Source organism: Chenopodium quinoa, unplaced genomic scaffold (assembly GCF_001683475.1).
Source record: "Chenopodium quinoa cultivar QQ74 unplaced genomic scaffold, ASM168347v1, whole genome shotgun sequence".
Classification (NCBI taxonomy): Eukaryota; Viridiplantae; Streptophyta; class Magnoliopsida; order Caryophyllales; family Amaranthaceae; genus Chenopodium; species Chenopodium quinoa.
In genome coordinates, this window is record NW_018745419.1 from 1,510,926 (window position 1) to 1,536,534 (window position 25,609).

The 25,609-nt window shown below is 36.0% G+C and overlaps 1 long non-coding RNA gene and 1 pseudogene across 1 annotated transcript; both read left to right on the forward strand.

Moving 5' to 3' along the window:
• The first annotated feature begins 13,096 nt into the window (after positions 1–13,096).
• Positions 13,097–14,966, forward strand: LOC110713517. Its single transcript, XR_002509966.1, has 3 exons — positions 13,097–13,205; positions 14,367–14,459; positions 14,888–14,966. It is a non-coding gene; the product is annotated as an uncharacterized LOC110713517 (long non-coding RNA).
• Positions 14,967–17,371: 2,405 nt separating this feature from the next.
• On the forward strand, positions 17,372–25,061 carry LOC110713515 (annotated as a pseudogene).
• The last annotated feature ends 548 nt before the right edge of the window (positions 25,062–25,609 follow it).

Below are 25,609 nucleotides of genomic sequence, written 5' to 3' on the forward strand. Positions count from 1 at the left end.
TCGAGTCCCAAACCATTGGTGCGTAATCAGGCTATTATCGATCCTAGTCCACCAAGCTAAGACTTTGTTGCGGTTCTCAAGGCCTTGAAAGGCAAGTTAAGTAGCAGGCAAGGCAGAACAGTTCACAAATATGACACCTGTTCACTATTTTGCTCATAACTTTCGGTAAACAAATGATATTGGAGTGATTCTAATTGCATTGGAAAGTAGACTTGAAGAGCTTTCCAACGATATATTGCACGCCTCAAACAAAGCTCTAGATAAGAAGTTGTGACTATTTTAAAAAGACCAAAGTGCCTGCAACCTTCCTGCCTATGCTTGCACGGCCGTGCCAGGCATTAGCACGGCCGTGCCAGGAATTAGCACGGCCGTGCCAAATTCAGCAAGGCCGTGCCATTTTCCAGATTCAGCACGGCCGTGCCAGGCATTAGCACGGCCGTGTCAGGCATTAGCACGGCCGTGTCAGGCATTAGCACGGCCGTGCCAAATTCAGCACGGCCGTGCCAAAATTGAATATATTGCGGATCAGGTACTGCCATGCTTGCACGGCCGTGCCACTTCTAGCACGGCCGTGCTGATTTACGAAGGGCAGCCTGCGCAATTGCTTTCTAAATTAAAACATATATATATAATATATATATATATATATATATATATATATATATATATATATATTTTTTATATATATATATATATATATATATATAACCCTATGGTGAGGGATAAGAGGGGAGATTTAGAGAGACAGTTTTAGAGATAGTTTTTGAGAGCTTTTGTAGAGAGTTATTGGAGAACGTTCTTAGTATTAGAGATTCATTAGTTTTCTTAGAGATTATTCTAGCGTTTTTTAGTTTTCTTGGATTGATTTGAAGCAAGATTTGTGAAGATTCTTTGTTTTATTCATTGACGAGGGATATCAAAGTTCTGAACTTTTCCATTGATTCGCATCAATACAATTGGTATTATTCATTCTTGTTTATTAATCAAGATTTATTATTCCTTAATCAGAATTCATGTTTATATCTATTATGCTTTTGGAATTCATTATTGCTTTGATTATGAATATGTGTGAGTAGTCTCCTAGCTAGGGTTTCGGGATGAAACCCGGCCTAGGTAACCTATGTAATTGAGGATTGATTTTGATAAACGGATTGTGATTAAATTGATTATATGCGATTTCATGTTAATTCATTATAATAGGAGTAGCTAACCTAGAATCTTGAATTTGATTGCATGATATCCTTGATTTGAACAAGAGATTGTGAATTGAGTATTTCATTGTTGAATGTGGTTTGATTATGTATCGAGTAATGTTAAGTGCATGAGAAATCCAAGCTTAATATTGCCCGTTGTCTTCCTACCTCATGATATTGATCAGACATATAGTCTTTGCATATCCCGTTTGTCTCTGTGATTCCTTGTTGCGTAGTTACCGATGGTTTGGTGAATTCCCGTCTTCCCTAGTGTCTTAGTTTATCTGGTTTATCCCATCTTATTAGTAGTATTTTAGAACACCATTTTCCATTGATTTCGAACTAGCTTAGGTTTAAGATTGATTTGCAATTACTCTAGTTCCTCGTGGACCGAACCTTTATTTGCCATTGTACATGGTTATAGGGTGTTCGTATAAGTATTGTTTGATTGAGAGTTAGATTGTAGCGACCGATTTAACCCTCGTCAAAATGGCGCCGTTGCCGGGGAGCGGTGTTTGTTGATTGCTTTTTTATTTCTTGAGTCTAGTTCTTCAAACAAAAATACAAAACGATATTTCTTTTTTGCTACACTTGTATCCTTGCTATTTGATTGGTTTGGTTAGTGTGTATGCGCAGGTTTAAACAGGGAGAGTTAATACCCTTCGATCCTGAAATCGAAAGGACTTTGAAAAGCAATCGAAAATCCCGGTCGAAATCATCAAACTCTCAAGGAAAGGAAACCGGCCTAAGCACACAACCAGTTCCAATGACAGAAAATCAGCCACCACCACAACCTCTTAAGGAGTTGGGAACTCCCAGGGCATATAGAGCTTCAAGTGGGATTGCTCCACCCACCACTCAAGCCAATGACTTTGAGATCCGGCCGGCCATGATCACCCTTATCGAACGAAGACAGTTTAGCGGTGCCAAGAATGAGAGCCCTTTGGCTCATCTGAACGAGTTTGAGAAGTACTGCAACACTATTAAAGTCAATGGGGTGACTCAGGAGTTCGTGAGATTAAAGCTTTTCCCATTTTCACTCATCGGAGAGCCCTCGAATGGTTAGAGAAGGAGGTAAAACCAAATACTCTACACACTTGGGATGATGTCACGACAGCATTTTTGGGAAGATTCTATTCTCCAAAGAAGACGGTCGATGCTAGAGCCTTGATTTAAGGGTTTCGGCAAAGGAGTGGGGAGTCGATCTATGAAGCATGGGAAAGGTACAAGGAGTACCAGAGAAAGTGTCCGCATCACGGAATTCCAACATACCAGGTGCTACAGATATTCTATGGAGGATTAAGTCCTCAAGGGAAAACCAGTTTGGATGCGGGAGCAGGTGGCCCAATAATGAACAAAACTGAAGAGCAAGTCATAGATATTATCAAAGATGTGGTACGACACCACATGGATTGGCAAGACGGCGAGCGAGATTCTGTGAACAAGAGTGGAGGAGCGGTCTATTCAGTGGACCACCTCAATGCCATTAGCAACCTGACATCACAAATTACGAACCTCGGGAAGGAGATGTCAGTGATTAAATCCAAGCTCGATTCCGTGCCATTGCAAGATCTTCCCTCCCAATCTAAGGGGAGAGGTATGAATCCTAATCCTTTCGTTTCTAATATGCCTGTAGGATGTATTTTCTGTGAAAACTGTGGGTCTTATGATCATTATACTAATGCTTGTAATTTTGATCCCTCATATGATTCTAATAATAATGATGGTAATAGATATAATAATGAACAGGTCAATGCTATGTCTTATGATAACGGGCCTAGGAATGACAATAATAGATATCTGCCACCTAATCAAAGAGGGAACAATTATAATCAGGGAGGTAATGATTTTGATTATCAAAACCAGTGGGGAAATAGGGGCCAAAGGGACCAAAATTCCCAAGGACCCTATAATCAACATGGTGGTTTTGGAAATCAAAACCAATACCAACAGGGTAATCAGATGAATCATAATTCCCAAGGGCAATTCAATCAAGGGGGAAACGGCATTAATAACAGGGGAAACTGGAATAATAATAAGGGGTACTCTAATCAAAATCCCCAACAATCTAACGTGCGTGGTTCCCGAGCTACAAATGATAATTATTATGCTCAAGGACCACCACAGAGATCTAGCTTGGAGGAAATGATGGAGTCCCAGGCCAAAATGTTCAACACTTTTATGTCCACCACTGATAAAAAGTTTAGTGAAGTGATGACACATAATAAGATGCTTGAAACCCAGATTTCTCAGTTGGCTAGTGCTATAAAAGATGGGGTTGGAGTTTTAAAACTACCGCCTCAAGGTATTGACCCTAAAAACTCTGTAAATGCTATCACCACTAGGAGTGGAAAGACATTGAGGGGGAGCGATGAAGTAGTACCCCCTAGGAGTCAACCTGTGACTCCACCTATCACTGATAATGTTGTAGGAAGTGCGGATGAGAGGACCAGAGAAAAAGATAAAATTAATGAGGTCCCAAAGGAACAGGTGGGAGCACAAACCAATGAACCCGACCTATTACATAGACTCCCCTACCCCCAAAAATATGTGAGACATAAGCTAGATGCCCAATTCGGGAAGTTTTTAGAGACCTTGAGAGAAGTCCACCTTTCTATACCATTCACTGATGCTATCAAGCAAATGCCTAACTATGCTAGGTTTTTAAAAGATATATTGAGTGGTAGAAGAAACTGTGAAGGGGTAGAAGCTGTTAACCTCACTGAACACTGTAGTGCTATAATAATGAACAAAATGCCTCCTAAGTTAGGAGATCCGGGTAGCTTTTCAATCCCTTGTGCTATAAACAAAATGAATATTGATAATGCTTTGTGTGATCTTGGAGCTAGTGTTAGTCTCATGCCATATTCTATTTATCAACGATTAAATATAGGAGAACTTCTTCCCACTAACATATCCCTTCAATTAGCCGATCGATCGATCAAATTTCCAAAGGGTAAAGTGGAAGATGTTCCCCTAAGGGTGGGGAAGTTTGTCATACCTGTTGACTTTGTGGTCCTAGATATGGATGAGGATATTCATATACCTATAATTCTAGGACGTCCTTTCCTAGCTACTTCGGGGGCCCTTATTGATGTAAAGGGTGCCAAGATTTCATTGAAAGTAGGAAAGGAGGTTTTAGATTTTGATTTAAATAAAACTATGAAATATCCTTATTCTAATTCTGATAACTGCATGATGGTTGACACTGTTGATTCCATTGTCTGTGATATGCGTAACGAATTATTCTATACTAATCATGATTTTGAGTTGAATGAGAACAAGGAAAACAGGGACATGGAGGAGCAATTTCTAGATGCATTAGATGTGGCCACTGCAAAGGAGGCTAATGAAGCACCAAAGGTAAAGCTTAAACCCCTTCCAACACATCAAGGAAGGGTTTCCCCTGTGCTTGTAGTACCTAAGAAAGGGGCGGTGACTATTGTCAAGAATAAGAATGGTGAGTTTATCTCCACTGCAATGGCAAGTATTGATTATGGGTAACCTGTAATCCATGTGTTGCGTCAAGCTAATGACGTTAAAGAAGAGCTTCCGGGAGGCAACCCGAGACCCAGTCAATGAGGTACTTTTCTCTTTCCCTTTTTGCCTTCTAGGTAGTCTCTCGATGCCTGACATTGAGGACAATGTCTATACTAGCTTGGGGGGGTGAATGGTTTCCTTGTTGATTTTCCCTTGTTTTTCTTCATATTCCTATAAAAAATAAAAAAAACGAGTTTCTTTTGGTTTCGTTTTGGTTTGTTTCTATCTAACCTGTGCAGATATGAAGACTCATGGAGGTAGCATTAGGAGCTTCGCCGCATCTCATGCTGTCTTAGTGTGTTTTCAAGAAGCATCTGGTGAAATCTTTCCCTTTTTCCTCCTTTAGTTTTTTGTTTTTGTGTGCTTAGGATAGTTTAGTTTAGGAAGAAGTTGAATGGTTCGAGGATGTTTGATCGGTTCTAAAGAACTTGGGATCATTGATGTTGATATCAATTGATCACTTGTTTGTCGATTGGGATTATTATGTGATTTTCATGCCTCTTTATGAGCCATTTAGCTTGTTTAGATTACTTAGTTGTTTATATATGTGTGCAATATAGGAAAAGCTTCTGTTATGAGAATGTGTAGTCTAGTTTATATGTTTTTCCTTATAGTCTTTTCCTATATTTTTGGATCGTGATAAACTTGTCTAATTGCATAAACTTTTGGAATAATGCTCATATTTGGATTCGAAACGTGAATGAATGTGTGTGGAATATCTATTTCTACTTAAGCCAGTGATGAATACACAGTTTGAGTCTATTATTGATCAATGTAGACGAGCATAGGCGAAGGTAGTTGGTTAGAACACTTTTGTTATGTGAAACTCTATGCCTTTGGGCTGTGGTAAGATGGAGTCGCTTCCCATTTGTGGATTTGATCCCTTAATTGGTAGTTGCTTTGTTTTTGAATCCCGTGAGGTTTTATTGTTCTAGCCTTAATCATTCTTCTTGAGTGGCATATTTGGATCCTTGATTACGCATGTTTCGATCTTTGTGTTGACTTGTAGCTCCCAAGACCGACTTGACACTTTTAAGGGAGGAAGAGGGCACCTTTTTCATTTTTCTTATTCTTGTTCCTTTTGTTTTGTTACAAATTAATTTTCTTTTTACATCATCTTACTTGCTAACCATGTTGAGCCTTTAATTCCATTCTTGGTTACCCATGTTACAAACCCGATGGCCGATGTTTTACCAACCCTTAGTTGTAAAGCGTTTACCTCGCAAGGTTTGTTTGAGCTTATTGTGTATAAATCAAGAATAATGATCGATAGTTGGTTTGAGCAAGTTTGAAAGTGAGCTTAATTGTAAAGATGTAATATGAAAATTTGTTTTTGAAAAAAAAAGAAGAAAAAAAAAGAAAAGAAAATCAAAATAAAAAAAAAAGGAGAAAAGCCATCCGAATTGTGAAAAAGGCGAGGACATATGAATAAAAGCTTTGAAGTTTGAAAAAGGTGATTTGAGTGTGTATAACATAGAGAGTTTGGGATGTGTAAAAGTGTGATCAATGTTTATTGTGGAATGTGAATTGCATCTCTTGAGCTTTGTTTTTGAGAATCGTGATTCTTGCGCTTCATTTAGGATTTAACTCCACTTTTTGAATTGTTTTCACCACCTTACCCATTGCCAATACATTACAACCTTGTAAGACCCTTAGACTTTAGAGGTGTTCGGTTTTCAAACGGTGGAGGGAGATACCTTTCAACCCTATGGAAAGATTATGCGTAATCGAGATGTCGGGATACCTTTGTTATTTCCTCAAAATATCACTTTTTCTGGTTCCTTCGAGGGATCACGAGGGGCCAATTAGGGTGGTGATTTGAAGCAAAAGGGGAGGACGTGGCCGTTTTGGTTGGGTTTAGAGGGAAGCATGACTTATTTGTTCTCTATGCTTGGTTTAGGTTTTGTTTGCATTTTGATCAACGATACCTTGGAATGTGTGTCTCGTTGCTTGTTTAAGTGAGTTTTCATTCCGTGCTTGGTTGTTCTAAGTAGGATCCATTGACTTCATTCCATGCTAAATTGGATTTATATGTAATGGCAATAGTTTATTTGATCCTGTGTGTGTGTGTATCCCTTAGTTTTGCTCGAGGACTAGCAAAAGTGTAGCTTGGGGGATTTTGAAAAGCGCACATTAGGGCGCGCTTTAAGGCATATAAATGGGTGATTTTGGATGTATTTAGGCCCGTTTTGGTCGTTTATTGCCTTGTTACACTCGTTTCCTTCATATTACGTGCTTCACGGGTTTCGGTCTGTTTTTGGTGTGTTAACAGGTATAGTTGACCAAGTTATGTCGAGTCCCGAACCATTGGTGCGTAATCAGGCTATTATCGATCCTAGTCCACCAAGCTAAGACTTTGCTGCGGTTCTCAAGGCCTTGAAAGGCAAGTTAAGTAGCAGGCAAGGCAGAACAGTTCACAAATATGACACCTGTTCACTATTTTGCTCATAACTTCAGTATACAAATGATATTGGAGTGATTCTAATTGCATTGGAAAGTAGACTTGAAGAGCTTTCCAACGATATATTGCACGCCTCAAACAAAGCTCTAGATAAGAAGTTGTGACTATTTTAAGAAGACCAAAGTGCCTGCAACCTTCCTGCCTATGCTTGCACGGCCGTGCCAGGCATTAGCACGGCCGTGCCAGGAATTAGCACGGCCGTGCCAAATTCAGCAAGGCCGTGCCATTTTCCAGATTCAGCACGGCCGTGCCAGGCATTAGCACGGCCGTGCAGGCATTAGCACGTCGTGTCAGGCATTAGCACGGCCGTGCCAAATTCAGCACGGTCGTGCCAAAATTGAATATATTGCGGATCAGCTACTGCCATGCTTGCACGGCCGTGCCACTTCTAGCACGGCCGTGCTGATTTACGAAGGGCAGCCTGCGCAATTGCTTTCTAAATTAAAACATATATATATATATATATATTATATATATATATATTATATATATATATATATATATATATATATATATATATATATATAACCCTATGGTGAGGGATAAGAGGGGAGATTTAGAGAGACAGTTTTAGAGATAGTTTTTGAGAGCTTTTGTAGAGAGTTATTGGAGAACGTTCTTAGTATTAGAGATTCATTAGTTTTCTTAGAGATTATTCTAGCGTTTTTTAGTTTTCTTGGATTGATTTGAAGCAAGATTTGTGAAGATTCTTTGTTTTATTCATTGACGAGGGATATCAAAGTTCTGAACTTTTCCATTGATTCGCATCAATACAATTGGTATTATTCATTCTTGTTTATTAATCAAGCTTTATTATTCCTTAATCAGAATTCATGTTTATATCTATTATGCTTTTGGAATTCATTATTGCTTTGATTATGAATATGTGTGAGTAGTCTCCTAGCTAGGGTTTCGGGATGAAACCCGGCCTAGGTAACCTATGTAATTGAGGATTGATTTTGATAAACGGATTGTGATTAAATTGATTATATGCGATTGCATGTTAATTCATTATAATAGGAGTAGCTAACCTAGAATCTTGAATTTGATTGCATGATATCCTTGATTTGAACAAGAGATTGTGAATTGAGTATTTCATTGTTGAATGTGGTTTGATTATGTATCGAGTAATGTTAAGTGCATGAGAAATCCAAGCTTAATATTGCCCGTTGTCTTCCTACCTCATGATATTGATCAGACATATAGTCTTTGCATATCCCGTTTGTCTCTGTGATTCCTTGTTGCGTAGTTACCGATGGTTTGGTGAATTCCCGTCTTCCCTAGTGTCTTAGTTTATCTGGTTTATCCCATCTTATTAGTAGTATTTTAGAACACCATTTTCCATTGATTTCGAACTAGCTTAGGTTTAAGATTGATTTCCAATTACTCTCGTTCCTCGTGGACCGAACCTTTATTTGCCATTGTACTTGGTTATAGGGTGTTCGTATAAGTATTGTTTGATTGAGAGTTAGATTGTAGCGACCGATTTAACCCTCGTCACAAGGATCTCATGCATAACACATAAAGATTAAGAATTATACCTTTGAAGCGTGATTCCACTAGTAATCGAGCAAGAACAAGGGAGACAAAGAACCTCAAACGTGATTCCTCCACTTGGTCCACAGGCACGGATTAAGACCTCCACTAATGCTAGTTAGTCGGGATCGAACTCTTCAATCGACTTTCTACGGAGAAGTATGAACAACGAACTAGTCACGTACCACCGCGAGCACCACCAGGGATTGTCGTCCGCAAGTCCAAGGGAAAAGGAGAGGGGTGTCGTGAGAGAGAGAGGGAGGTTAGGGTATTTGGGATTTGGTTGCCTTGATTCACAATTCACTCTAAGTTAATTGTAACTTCTATATTTTCAACCCTAGGCATGGATCTTATTTATAGATCACATCTCTAAATAAGAGTCCATGACAAAGCCCACTTCCTAATCCCAATTAAACTACACTAGCCCAATCCTATTCGTGATTAGTTCAATGCTCATAAGGCCCATTAATGGGCCTCTTACTTGCTTAACCCAATACCTTTGTGTGTGACCTCATAGGATCCATTCTAGCGGGCTTTAGACTATTTTACTAGCCCAAAGATCATCTCTCATAGTCCAGCAACAGATGATGACGCCCCAAGAGAATGAACTTATTATCTCCATAATAGTGATCCTTCATATATCTAGTAATTGCACTTATCGAAGACATAACTCCTTCACCACGATCCTCAATAAACCGATTCACAACATGAAGAATAGCCTCACCCCCTGAAGAAACTCCAACGCCAAATTGAAGACCATCAAAGTAACTGCTCAAAGACTGGTCAACCATAACAGCACCGACCTTCGAAACCAAACGTCGCCAAATAGTATCCACAGCTATAGGACGTATATCACCACCGAGCTTGATAAGTGGTGTGAGAGGAGCACTAGCAATATACTCTCCTAGTTCCATAGGACATCTGTCAGCAAGAAAGAGATTAACCACCCCGGAAAATAGAGGCAACCAACTCATCTGAGATAGCCACATCAGCACCACTCAAGAAATCCATAAGGTGTTGAGCACGTAAACCGTCCCTACCATATGAATTACCATGCGGAAAACTCTTAATCCGATCCAAAACAACAGCAGAAGTAGCAACGAGATAAATTTGATCAAGAGGTATATCATTAGGCAAGGATGGAGCTGGAAAAGAAGGGTGTTTTGATTGTAAATCTGTAAGAGTGGCCTCATTATACGGGGCAACCCCCGAAGAAGAAAGAACCCGGACTGCAGCTGTGTAATGGCCATCACAAATCTTCCTACGACATTGCTTGATATTACGCTCATCCAAATCAAGGTCCTCATCATCAAGCACCGACAAAGTAGGAGAATCCTCTGCCAAAGTTTCCCTTACAAGCTGCTCACAACCACCTGGTGAACTCCAAGAGCATATAGCACGAGAAATACACTCCTCTTGATGCCGACGCTTTACGGAAGACCTAGACTCACGACTACTCCGAGGGCGAAAGGTTTTAAGGGTGCAAAGAGGTAACACCAATAACAAGACCCAACTAGAAATGTCATCAGGCTTAGAGATCACCTATCAAGAGCACCTTTAAGAACCCGAGAAAACCCCAAACGACATTTGGGAGGGATAGACTTCACAATACGAAACCCCTTTGAGAACAAACAATTAAGGAGAGCCACATCAAAACCACCGAACCGATCTCGCACTAAACTATCCACATGTCCAATATAAGCCGGAGAAGAGGGAGCTTGTGGATTGGAGAAATTATAAAGGACAAAACGAACAATACCATCTCCTTCATCAGGGGGCGATACACATCCTCACCCACCTTATGACGACACTTAGCACGAACCGTATGAGGTTTGTAACAAAACCCACATAACCAAATCCCCATATGGGAAAAAGTAACTTCGGCCTCAGTATAACGACCAAATTAGAAGTAAGAGAATGTCGTGTGATATCCCGCACACCAATACAACAATGGCGATCATGAAGATGCTTGATTTAAGAACTTTTAGTAAGGCCATTTCCGTTTCCATCTTGACAACCACTAAGACCCACAAAAGGACAATGAAACTCCACCATAGCAGTTGTCAAAGCTACACACAACCAGCCACAAAGTTGAAAGCAAGAACCCTAACAAAAACCCACAATCTGATGGCACAAACCCGCCACAAACAAAGAGCACCAACACCCACCACTAGCCAAGAACAAGCCACACCAAAACAAAGAGCACCAAAACTATGCAAAAACCCCGTATGCAGCCACAAAGAGAAGCACAACAATATATAGCAACACCAAACACAAACTGATCAGCGCAAGGGAATAACAAAGCAATGCGATAAAGTAATACTTGATCACATAAAAAGACCGAACACTACAACTTGAAGCACCAAGCACAAGCAGTTCGAACCAACTGATTGCAAAAAAAGCACCCATGCTAGAACAAAAATAGACCACAACAGCCCAGAACAAAACACCCGCGAGAAGCACCCGAAGCTGCTATAGAATTGCACCAAAAATGCTACTGAATTGCACCGAAATTGCTACTAAATTGCACCTCAAAACTGCTACTGAAATGCACCCCGAAACTGCACCAAAACGCGCCCTTAAAACTCCAGAAACTACCACAAAATACCGCCAATAACACCAGAAAACTGAACACTGCCGCAGCTTGAGAAAACCCCTTGAATAGACGTTAAAAATCGGCTTGAAAAACGCCAGAAATAGCCTGGAAATTCGCCCCGAAAACGCTGAATTACTGCCTGAAACCGCCAGAAAACAGAACCACCGCCGAGAGACCTTCGCGGGACCTTTAAGGACGATGAAACCACCGCTAGAAGCTGAACCGCCCTAATCGGCCCTAACCTAGAGAGAATATTATTATTATTATTATTATTATTATTATTATTATTATTTTTTTTTTTTTTTTTTTTTTTTTTTATTATATTATTATATTATTATTATTATTATTATTATTATTATTATTATTATTATATTATTATTATTATAATTATTTTTATTATTATTATTGTTGTTATTATTATTATTATTATTATTAAGTGCATATACGATTGATTTCGGGGAGTGAAAACATAAATAAATATGTACCATATTTAACATATGTTAATAGTCGAAAGATAAAAGTCAACGATTTACTTATATTTATTTCACAAAAATTTCTCCAATAAAATGATTTAATGAGTAATGATAATTTTACTTATAAATATATCTTAATCATATATTTTTATCCCTCAAAATTATAATGATATACAAATTACTACTTGAAACAACCTTTTTTTTTAATTCTTAAATTGTGTGGAATGATTTGAAAAATAATTCAACTCAATGAACTAACAATCAATACCCACATAAAATGTTTCTACACATTGTGATTCTTTTTATTTTGACGGAATCTACGCATTGTGAATCTAATATCAAATGTTTATAAATAAAAAAATGGTATTATTATTATTCACTTTTTTAAAAAAGAATTAATTATTAGAAATTATTAATTAATAATATTATTAAATATTTATTCTTAATAGTTTGAATTATTAAATATTATTATTGATAATTATTATTATGATTAATAAATATTAATTATTAGGAAAATTTAACAGGAATAATCCAACCTTTACCTCTTTCTCCTAAAATAATCCAACCTTTCGATTAACCCTCAATAATCCTAAGTTTACTACTTATTTTCTTACACCGAGCTTTTTTGACCGGCTACCTGAACTTCAGGTAACTTTTTTTAATTTTTATTTTATTTTTTATTTTCCTTAATTTTCCCCACCTTCTTCCTTCTCTCCTACACTACAAGAAAAAGATAAATTAGCAACAGAAATTTACGACTACCCTATTATTCGGTCGCAAAAAATATTTTTGCTACTGAAAAAGACGGTCAGTCACAAATTTTGCAACTAATTTTGCACCAGTTGCTACGCAGTCGCTAATTTGCGACTGAATTTTGCGACTACTATAGTAATCAGTCGCAAAAAATATATTTGCGACTGTTAGAGACGAGTAGTCACAAATTTTGCGACTCATTTTGCAGTAGTTGCAATGTTGTCGCTAAATTGCAACATTCTAATAATATTTGCGACTATAAATTATAGTCGTTGGGGATAATGATTTTCTAACTTTTTAATTTAAAATTTGCGACTAATGTTGCAACTAAATCCTTAGTCATTACCATTATTTTATAAATTTAATAAAAAAGAAATAAAAACAAAACCCTTAATATGATGAGGAGTTGCCAACAAAACAAAAAAAGAACTAACTTAATCACTTACTATCTTACTCGTCCAAAAAAAAAAAAAAAAAAAAAAAAACTCAATCACTTAAAAGCCTTAAGTAATTTTTTCATCAATGGTTCTATAAAGTACAAAAACTCTTCCTTCTAAAAAAAGCATGCAGAAGGAAATTTTCAGAGATTAAAGAATTCAACCCTCACCGTCGCTCTTCATCTGCCTTCGCTGCGCCACCATGTCTCCTCCAAGGTAAGTTCAAACGCTTGACGTCCCTTCTATCTTTCGTTTATTGTAATTCACCAACTACGATTTTTTAGGGTTATCATTGAAATTTTTGTCCAATTATTGATTTTAATTTGGTTTCCATGGTGTAATTTAAGTAAATTAGTGAAAAATCATTCGAAATTGATTAAGTTTGCTAAAATCCTTAATTATTTTCAATGTAAAAATCCCAATTCTAGTTATTTCGAACCCTATATTTTCTGAAGAAGGGGGTTTCGTTGCTTAGAGTGTAATTCTAATTGGGTAATTAATGGATGGAGTGTATTGAGGTTCGTCCGAACTCCATTGAATTCTTGTTTTGCACTTAATTCTTGTTTTGCTTTGAATTCTTGTTTTGCTCTGACTTTATTTGTGCAATCTGATTGTATCTGCTGGTATTAGACATTATTTATGTGTTCATGTAATGAACTAGACTATTACTCACCAGAAAATTAGACAACACACAATAAAGATGCAAATTTTAAAGAAATAAGAAATTGAGGAAAAGGGATGGGTTTCATTTTAGCAAAAACGACTACTACAAGGGTGACTTTTAAGTCACAAATCTTAGGGTTACTGAATTACACAAGAAATTCACTACCAATCCCATTGCTCCTTCTCCCCTTTTTATATGTACAATGCTGACAAATGATCCCAACTACACCCCTGTCCTATGTGTGATAATTTGGTGGGCTGCTGTCACTTACTTGGTGGGTTGTTGTCATGGTGTGATGTGATGTGCTACTGCTGCTTTGTTCATTCTTCCCCTCCTTGTATATGTGATCAGTCTACGTGGCATGCCAGCTCCTTGGTTCTTTGCAGTTCAGCAGATTTTTGGTTTAAAATTTTGGAATAAATCAGGTGTTTGGCATTATGCTCTATTATTAGACATTAGTTATAGGGTCTATGAATTATCCTTTATTTTGTAATTAATTGCTACTACTTTCACTCTATTTCTCACAACTAAAGCAAGAGAAAAGTAAATCAGAAAGAACAGTAAAGAAAATAGGGGATGTTGTGCTGCTTTTTGTAAATTAAATTAGAAAGAACATTATAGAATACAATTAGTCAATTACCACATAATACCTAACAAAGCCAATCCCCATTCCTTTTTATATGTCCCCTTTTTATGTTTGTTTTTTTTTGTAGTGCTAACAACTTCTTCTGATATGAGAGCGCTCATTCTGTTGATGTGGGCAATAATGAAATTGAATTGTGGGTGACAAGACTCATCAAGTCATGGTATGAGTATACTTATATATTTTTCTAAGATTACAAAAAAAATACTACCTCCGTTACATATTATTTGCAACGATTAGACATTTTTCCTCTCTACTTTATGTCAAATCGTTGCAAATAATATGTAACGGAGGTAGTATATGGTAGTTAATGTTTTTAGATTTTATAGATTATTTATTTTTTTGTGTGATTGAGTTGGAGGATGAGGGCATTAATCAAATGATTAACGTGGTATGGCATAATGTGAATTGAAACAGGTTTTGAAGCCATACCCTATTGAAGGGATTTGTTTGATTTACAAAGGAGAATCTGCCAAAAAATTTTCTAATAATTGTTTACAATAATTATTTTATTATAAGTGTTGTTATTTTTTTTAGTCTTTTAAGTTTTAACAATTGAGACCATAGTTACAAATACATATCTTAATGCAGGGACAATATATGGATAAACTTGAGGAATATAAAAAGGAGTTGAGATAAACCCCGACAAAGTCTAATTGGAGGTTGTAGGTGGGAAAAAAGAATAGAAAAGTTTATGGTTTAGGGAGTGCTTCACAAATTTACTACAAGAACGATCCTACTTCTCACCTTACTTCATAATGTATATCATCATTAGTTCTTATTTGTCATGTTAGAGGTGATTTTTGAAACAATTAGTCTTATGGTTACTAATATTGTTTTTTAATACATTGATACAAAATTGATGATGATATTTTGGATATTTGAATAAAATTAACATTTTGGTTATTTGAATATATGTGTAGGTACTTTTTTTTTTATTGATATTTGGTCGTCACTAAATTAAGGTCTCCAAATATTAATAGCCCGTCGCAAAAATATTGCGACGGTAGATTTCTTATGGAGATTAATTGGTATGTTGCAATAATTGGACTCGGTAGTCGCTAGTTTGTTGCAAAAAACTAGTTTTTATAGTCGCAAAATTTTGGTCTCGTGGCAGCTAATCCGTCGCGAAACAAATTAGTCTCAATCGTCGCAATATTTTGGCCTCTAGTTGCAAATCCATCGCAAAGAAATTAGTCTCTGTAGTCGCAAAAGTTTTGTCTCGTAGTCGCAAAATTTGGTCTTGTAATTGCTAGTCCGTCGCAAAAAGAGTTTTAAAACATTAGTTTCCGTAGTCGCTAATCCGTCGCTAATATTTTACGACGGTCAATGATTTAGTTGCTAAAATTTGAAAGTTAGTCGCTAAATGATAGTTGCAAAGTCGTTGCAAATCCGTTGCAAATTTTCTACTGTTCAAAAATTAGTCGCAAAAATGGATTTGCGACGAGGTCTTTGCCAACTAACCAAAGTAGTTGCTAATCCGTCGCAAATCCATTTTTGCGACGAATTTGCGACTATTTTGGCGGTCGCTAATACCCCTTTTTCTTGTAGTGCTATTCAACACCGTTTCAAGCTTCTTGCCATGAACAATGGCTCCTTCACCTCTCTCAACCTTGCCGCCACTGTGAACCACCTCACCCATTTTCCCATCTGCCCCACTAGCCCCTCCTTTCCCTGTCAACCAACCCTCCACTTGCCACCACCTCGCAATTAGCCTGCAATTTAGCCGCCACCATTTACCCCACCCAAACCCAAACCCACTCCGACCAAGACTCACAACCACCAATCCCACCTCGCTGAAAACAACCCATACCCGAATTCACCAACCCACCCTAACCCATACACCCAAAATCCCAATTCTACCAACCTAGAACACAAAACCCTAACTCCCACCAATTTCCTTCTCTTTTCTCCCTCTCAATTGAATTTTGGGCTGAATTGGGGTGGTCGTACGTCGTTGGTGTTGCGGTTGTTGTGGTTGTTGTTTTCGGTTGTGTTATGAGTGGTTGTTGATATTGTGGGTTGGTCATGAATGTTTGTGATGAGTGGTGATGTCGGTGGTGTTTGTGGTGGTTATAGGCGGTGGTGTTTGCAGTGCCCCATGGGTGTGTTGAGTGGTGTTGGTGCGTGGGTGATAATGGAGGAAGAAGGAGGAGAGAGATACAAACAAGAAGGGGAAGGAGATAGAATTTTTTTTTTTTTTAATTTTTAGATTTTTCTTTAAAAAAATTAAAAAATAAAACTTTGACTAATCGGAAATTGCCACGTGGATGGTAACCGGTTGTAAAGGGTAAGGTGACCTGTTGGGGTTGCTAGGAGAAAATATATAGTAAACTTAGGATTATTCAAGGTTAATCGAAAGGTTGGATTATTTTGGGTGAATGGGTGAAAGGTTGGATTATTCTTGTGAAATTTTCCTAATTATTATTAATATTAAAATTATTAAAATTATTTTTAGTATAAATAATTATTAAAATTATTTTTAGTATAAATAATTATTAAAATTATTTTTAGTATTAATAATTATTATAATTATTCAAAATAATAAATTATTATCATCAATACAATATTAATTATTATTATTGAATATTAACTATTATTATTAATTATTATTTGAAAATAGAGAAAAACATATTTTTTTGAGCAGAGCAGATTTAATTTGAGCAGAATAAAGCAGCTCTAAGAGCACTCACATTAGTGAGCAAATTTTTTTTTGCTCATTCTCTCTCTAGCTACTTTCTCTCTCTTCCCAACCAATTTGCTCATGAGCATTTTTTGGTGAGGAAATTTTATCCCACTAGTGATCAAAAAATAATTAAATTGCTCATGAGCATTTTTCATTTTCCTAATTGATGTAGTACCATTTCTACCAAATATACTCACCATTTTTGCTCATGAGCAAAAAAAAATGCTCATTGATGTGAATGCTCTAAAGAACGTGGCCTAAGTCCCTAGCTACAAATCAATTAAATTAAAGTTGCTCTTAATAAGTCAAGTCTAATGTGAATCTTATCTTTGACCATATAATTACTCTCCATCTGGTCCGCGTGTGCCCTTTCCCTCCTCCCTCCTGCTTGTGTGGCGTCCATCGTCCTCCATATATCCAGCCAAATTAGATACCACATTCTCCATTTTTTTTAATTTTATTTTAATATTTTCTTTCTTAAACTTCATCTCTAAATTCTTTCTTCTTCTCAATTTTCTCTCTCCATTCTCCAATGGCGGAAACTTCTGCACTTGGTTCTTCATTACTAACCATTTCTCGAAGCTTCCGTCAATTCTCTCCTTCCCTCTCTTCTAACATTCATCATCAACCTTTCTCCTTCTTTATTCCACCTCTTATTTCCTCTCGATTTTTCCGATTGACAGCTAAAGCTTCTTCTGATGATCCTTTCGACTTTGATTATGGATCGTATCCGTGGGACCCTCAATCCATTGATTCTAATTCTGGTAAATCGGTTATTTACTGTTCATTTGCCTCAATTTTTTTGAAGTTTATTAATAATCATATGATTCAATTTATTTCTGCTTTTGATTATCCGAATTCAGGGAATTAAATGGCATTCCTTTGATTCTACAACTTTGATGGTATTTGATTTTTAAACATAAGTTAGACATTTGTTTGAATGTGGATTAATGATATTTGGGTGTCTGCAATATCAGGGTTCTAAGTTTTATTGCTATGATTTTGCTAGAGTTTCGAGTTACTTTAGTGTTTAAGCTAGTTGGCAGATGTTATGTACTTAAAATTTTTGAGTGTATACTGCAAAGGGTAGGTTCAATGTAAGGATGTAATTTTCGGCTTTCTAGGCTTGGTTATCTTTATCTGGCTTTAGCAAAAGCTTGATCTTTCTATTGAGTTTTAGAATTTGTTTAAGTTGGCAAGTTTGGAAATTTAAGTTTAAAGGTGGAGCTTGAAGCTCGCTTGTCTATGCATTAACTACTTGAACTCATATGAGGTTACCTTGCAAACTTAAAAAACTTGCTTTATTTGATGTGTTAGCATGTAAATTCACAAACAATGGGATTTCAAAAAGAATAACCTAAAGTTCTCGATGTTTTTGTGCTTCCTAGCATTCCAAACTATGCGTCAGATATGTCCAAGGGTACAATGGACATGAATTAGATTAAACAGCACTCCAACGGTTATAGTTGGAATTTTGCTTGCAATTATTACAAGTTAGCTACTAGCTTAACCATTGGAGTTAAAAACGAAAATTAGCTTGGGCAAGCTAATTTGCTTGACAAAAGGATGGAGAATGCTAGCCAACTATTTATTGACACATGGAAAATAATTCAATAGCAAGCTAGTAGCTTGGGGTACAAATCAAATAAAGAGTTAATTAGCTATAAATGTTATGTGGCAAGGCAAGCTAATTGGACAATTAGCTTGCCATAAGAGATGCTCTTCTTAAAGTTGTGATGGGTTTAGGCTTTGCTATAAAATATATTAGAGGAATTAACTTGGACAATTTTAAAAGTTGTGGCATGTTTGAATGGTTTTTTAGACGAACTTAGTCAAATGTGTATGAGTTTGTGAAGTCAAATGAATGATCAGTGGGCTGGTTAAGATATACTCCCTCCGTCCCCGGTTGATAGTCACTTTTGAAGAAAAATCACGGGAATTAAGAGAATTAAAGAAAGTACATTGAAAAAGTAAATTTACATTGGGTATGCAAAAAAGTAGAGGGAGAAAGTAATTAAAGTAAATGGGAAAGTAAAATTTACATTGGAAAGTTAAATTTGCACAAATATTTTTTGCAATTGTTAGAGAATTTTGGTAAAAATAATAATATTAATGGTACTTGAAAAACGCAAATGTGACTAACATTTTGGGTTGCCCAAAAATGGCATAAGTGACTATCAATCGGGGACGGAAGGAGTAGATCATTGGATAAACAATCTATAAAAGCGGTACAAGTTGGGTCATTTGTTGGAAAGTTGAACATCAATGATCGTTGGATGAGGTCTAGTACATTGGTAAGGAAAATATTTTTGTTTGTTTTTTGGTGCAAAGGCATAAATATACAGTTAGTCGTCTTACAACTTTTTTGGTAATTTCGGTAATGGAATTGAAAGGAATAGAAGGGAAGGGAAAAGATGAATACGAGACGTAGAGTAATTATATCGTCTAGTGTTTGGTGTTATGGAGCCATTGAAAAGAATCCAATGTGTTGTTAGTTAGTCAATGATAGAAAAGACAGCGAAAAAATTGGCAACCTTTTAAATTCTACTCTATTTATTTCTTTTCCCTACTAAAATTCCTTTATGATTATTACTACCAAACATTAGAAACCCATGTAAGTCCTTTTCATTCTTTTTCATTTATAAATCCTCTATATAGTGCCTAGCAATATAAATTGAAGTTCTCTTGCGTTGCACTTTCATAGCAAACTGGACTAAAGTACAATTGATCATTACATATCAAGTCTCAAAGTCCGATTATGAGAGGCTTCTCATAGACATTGTGTCCTCACCTCTTTTGTACTTGCCTTACTTTTCATAAAAATATGAAATACGTAGTTATCTTGTGGAGTGACTGAATGTTACAATGATTGTAATGTTCATAAGCCATGACACTGGATGGCTTTTTCCACTTTGGATTATAGATGTATGTTTATGTTTCCCAACTTATACTTCCTCTGTGTCTCAATACATGCAACAAGTTGACATCTAATTGAGTTTGTAATAAATTCAACCTGGTGAATGTATTAAGAAACAGAGGATGTATTATGTTGTAATAATGTTGTAATAAATTTGTAATGATTTAGGTAAAGTTAGATAATAATTTGGTAGGGACTTTAGGCTAAGTTAGATGTCAATCTACTTACATTGTTAAAGTTTTCCTCTTGATAGGAAATTAGATGAGCTTCCTTCATTGTTAGAAGTTTGGATTATCAATTAGCTACCAGCCTACCATGGTGATATCTAGAGTGTGCTGGCGCAAAACAAAGTTGAAGAGTGCATCATCTATAAAAATACTAATATCTCTAATTTTTTCTTACTTTTTTCTTTCTTTGTGTAAGTGCCCTAGTGAAATTTTGCTGGTGGACAAGCATTTACATGGACATTGACATGAGACTTCCCTCACAAAATTGCACTATAAATCCATAAACATTACCTTGATTTTTACTCTCTACGAAACTGGATGTAAAGGCCTTTTATATATATACACATATATATTTGTCAGCATTTAAGTCAGAACCTCAACCACCACCTCTCTCCTCTGACGTATTACTGTCATCAGTCTCATGGCCATCGTTACCACTTCTTCAATTGCTCCAAAAAAAAAAAAAAAAAAAAAAAAGTAGAAGAAGATGAATGCAGCTACCACCAAGGGCTCCAAGGCTTTGGCTTTGAGGACATCAGTGTTGAATTTGACACCAAATGTTCAAAATCCCCAAGTTTTGGACTTTTGGTCTTAGTCAGAAATACTCATTATTTTTTGTGTCTATTTCTTAAATTATGGTGGATGGTTTTGGAGAATTATGAATATTGATATTAGCTTTTTGTCAACAGTTTGCAGTGGTTTTACATGATTATGGATCAGGTGATGATGGTTTGTTTATATGATTCTGGGATGATAAACCAGTCGAGGTTGGCAGGAATGGTGACAGCATTAATGTAAGTGGTGAGGAAGCTAAATTAAAAATAAAAAAATCAAAGAAGAAAAAAGAGGGAGAGGCCAAGAATACCTTCAAGATTACATTAAAAAAAATTATAATAAATGAACATTATCTAAGTAGATGTTGGCATGTTTTACTAGAAATGGAGAGGATGGAGAGGGTTTGGCTGGGTTTGTGGCTTGGTAGTGGGAACTGGGAAGGGATTGGGGTGGGGTGGGGTGGGGAGGGGATGGGAAGGGGAGAGGTGATTTAACTGGTGGTTATTTAAAAAAAGGCTTAATTTAAGAAGGTAGACCAAATAGTTTGAAATATAAAGTTACTCAATATTGTAATTAGTTTGAAAATACCGCTTATAGTTGGGATCGTTCTTTTTTAGCTACATGTCAGAGACGACAACTATGTTAATATAATTGTGTTTATTGAATGTGAAAATGTTTATTATAATTTTGTTTATTGAACGTGAAAATGTTTATTCTTCATTTCATCTTCTTTATCAAGTAAATTGTGGTCTCAGATATCAAAATCAGAATGTTGTGACAGATGTAAACAATTTTTTGTTTTTTTCATACTAGTCAAGCAGGAGAAATGGTGTTCTATAGCTTTTTTTTAATTAAAATCTCAGAATAGGAGCCCTTCAAACAGAGCTGTTATATAAGATGAATTTTTGAGGTTTATGCTGTAGCCTGTTGATGGGGAAATGATGGTGTATCATCTTTCATACTACAGATGAACTGATTTATAGTTCAGAACAATTACCCTTTTACTTTGGGGGGGGGGGGGTGGTGATTTTATAGACTGGGAATAATTCTTTGATTGTCTTTTATGTAGAAGGATATGTCTCATAATCATTTGCAAATTGGATGATTATCCTTTTTTTCTTCTGATACAAAGTAGTTTCCTTCAGCTTTGCATACTTGCTTTTAAGTGTGATGTTAGTCATGTTACTTGCCCTGAGCAGTCTGATGGATCCTTTTAAGTTTTAACCATGTTCCCAAGTTGGAATATTGCACTTTCGGTTCAATCTTGCATTATAAGTACTATTGTATTTTAGTCTAATGCTTTATTGCCAGAAATAGGTCAGATATAAGCACTTCTGAAACTTTCCAAACTTTTGTTGAAATTTGAGTTGCTGTAGGTATTCAGTGGGTTCGTGAGGACACAATCACAATGTTCACTGCAGATGGGCTCATACAACTTGGGGTTCTTTGGTTCCTCGGCGTATTTCTCCATTAGAGGTATGCCTTGATTTGGAAAAGACTTACTCTATTTCCTAATTTTGGTTTAAAAGATGCATTTAGTCATTGACTTAGGTAGCAAGAGGATCATTTTATTATGAGCTTAATACAGAGTAAGAAATTGACTTGTGGTTTGGTTGGAATATGTTGGGCTTTATGCTTATAATTACAAACCTTATTTAATGATTTTTTATCATAATGTTTGATGGTTTTTTTATGCTTGAAACTTTCTTAAATACAAGTTTGGTGCGAACTATATGTTTTATGAGATATGCATGTAATACTTCCACTTCTCTCACTCTATTGTTTTCCCTTTGGGTCTTAATTAATTACGACGATTTTTGAAACTTACCATTAATTAGTCAGAGTTGTCTATACTCTATATATTACGAAGTATATCCTTGTATAACATAATCTGATTTGATAAAATTTATTTTACTTTTGGCATGAAATGTGACTTGAAAATTTTAATAGATGATTATATATTTATCTTTTATAATTCTTATGGTTTTTATTCATTATATACTCATTACTAAATAAAAAAAGAAATGTAAAGGTTGCTTTTGTCACAAAAGACCAAAGATGTGAGGATGCAGAATTAAAATATTCAACTGAAGTATCCAAATATACTTTCTTTGTTTCACTATGATTGTCATTTAATCCTTCCTGGGATGTTTCAATATGATTTGCTCTTGTTGATCAGTTTTGTTCAAGTGCCCTCAAATTTGACTTGGTGCGTATGCCAATTCAAAAGTTTGCCCTATATTTTTATTTAGTATCATCAACACGTATAAATCATAAAAAGTTGATATTCAAAAACTACACATTGAAATGTACAAGTCACCAAAATTGGTCAAAGTGGAGTGTGTGAATATTGCAAAAAGTCAAGCAACAGAGGGAGTACTAGCAAATGTGGCATTTGGTGGCATGCATGTATGATGGCTCAATTTGCTGCTTTCATTGTAAGGGTTGCCGGTTGCCCACTCTTAGGGCTTGACCTGCTTGTCATCCATAATAGCCCTGTGCTAGCCAGACTTGTGAGAGAGCCTCTTTTTCAGACATACTAAAATCTATGCCTTACTAACCAAACTTAAGTCAGTGTTCTAAATCAATACAAATTTGGACTCGTCGTGGCATTTACCTCTGGCTATTGCTATTGAAATTTGCTATTTGCTGCATTCACGATGTGCTGATTACCATTTATTGATGTCTTCTTTCAGTTCAATGTTTTATTTTTAGTTATTACTTGTTAAGTTGCCAAAATTGGGGTTTCATAATGCAGAAGAGGCAGGGTAAGGTGAGAGTTCCTCCGAGGTATCAGCGGTTTCAGGAGAGCGATTATATGGATCCAAACCAAAGCCTTTGTCTGGGTGCACTTTTTGATATTGCAGCAACAAATGTAAGGAATGTAGATAGCTACAATTAGTTGTTGAACCAGACCTATTGTTTATGTTTTAATGCGATTTTGTTGTACTTCAACGATGCTTTTGTAATTAAATTTGTCAGGGGCTTGATACGGGTAGAAGGCTTTGCATCGTCAGCTTTTGTCGTTCAATTGAGATGCTTAGTGATGTTGTTGAGGACAGTGTCCTGGAGCAAGGTGGAGAGGTTTGTACCAGTGAACCTGTTCTATTAATTTTTAATTTAGCTGCGTGAATTCAAAGAAAGTTTCATGTTGTAACATTTTGATGCACATGTTTAATCTATGAACATCTTTTTATGGTGTGAATTCGTGACTGTTTAATATGTTTACAAAGACTTCCTCATCAGAAGATCCAAAATAAAAGGGGTAATGTTCCCAAGTAAGATTTTAGGCATAACAAATTTCCTGTACTAACCTTTAAGCTAAATTATATCTTATTTGAAATTACTCCGTCACTTTGAACTTGTTATTTTCTTATTGAAAAGCTCATTTTCCAGATAGAAACAAGCATAAAATCTAACGTGAAAAATAGGTCTCTTTGGATGTAGATCTTTTGAGCTACAAACTACTTCCTCCAATTTTCCTTTGATTTAATTTAGATGCAACACTTAGCCTTTTGCACTATTTTTTATATTTTACTTTGACAATTCTAGGTAATTTATACTACGTATTTAAGAAAAAAAAATTGCCTTGCGGGATCTTGTTATATTCGTGAAAGTGCATTTTCAAAATTGCAACTTAGTAGGTTAGTACTCCCTCCATTAAGGATTAATTGCAATTGTAGGCATTACAAAAAGTTTTTGGAAAATTAAAGGGCGGAGACCAAAGCGTGAATATAATATTAATAATATATAGCATAGTTACTGGGAATTAGTTTTAATTGTTAGTGGGTAAGAGAATTAAAAAAAAAAAAAAAAAAAAGTGGGGTTGGGTGAAAAATAATAAAATTATAGTGCAGCTAGGGTTAGTAAGGGATATAATACTCTGTAAATAATATTGGGTCCTTACCAGGTAAGGATATGTTGCAATTAATTAGAAACGGATGAAAAAAAAGGTGTTTTAATTAATTAATACGTGATGAATAAAGTATAATTTTTGTTCATTGATGATTAAAATTATAACAATTGAATTCATGCATTGAGAATGTTAGTATAGAATTGTTGCAAATAAATAAGAAATGGAGGAAGTATATATTTTCCTTAATAGGAAATGGAATATAGCAAATTACTTCCATGTAAATGCATCCTGTGCTTTTTAAAAATTCATATGTATGCTGAAGAACTGGATGGTGCAGGTTGTTGTCGCTGAGAAAGGAACGAAGGGTGGATTACAGGAGAAGCTGAGTATGACTGTTGCAGTGCCACTACTTTGGGGTGTTCCTCCTGCTTCCGACACACTTCATCTTGCTGTCAGAAGTGGTGGAGGGATAGTGCAGAAGGTATTTTGGCAGTGGCACTACATGTAAATAAACTGCTGACTTAGTTTGTTAACGCATCTATTCATCTATTGTGAATTCTGTACATAAGCTTAGAATCTATATATTTCTGAAACTGTACATTTGTGTAATCTTTACATCTAACATTTGACAATTATATTCCTCAATTCTTCATTAATGGACTTGAATTTCTTGTTTAAGATTTACAAACTGTTTATTTGCCTTTCATAAGCTTAATACGTTTGCTAACTAACATGCTTTGAAGTTTGCTAATTAACAAACTCTTGACCATTCCCTGACTTTGGGCTTTTTCATTTCGTTAGTCTGTTTACAGTTATTGAGAGGGTTGTCAGTATCAAAATGTCCAGAATGAGATTATTGTCTCCCTAAATCGGTCTTTTTTCCTGTTCTTGTAAAGCTGGCTGTTCAAAGTTCTGTTTTAGATCTCAGTTACAAGCTGAGCCATTCTCTCTCAGACTCTCAGATGTTATTCTGTTTTAGATGGTTTCTTATGTGTCTGGAGTCTGGACCTGTTTATCTTGGGCTATGTCATACTTCCTGCATAATTTTTTAGCTGATATATTTTGATTTGTG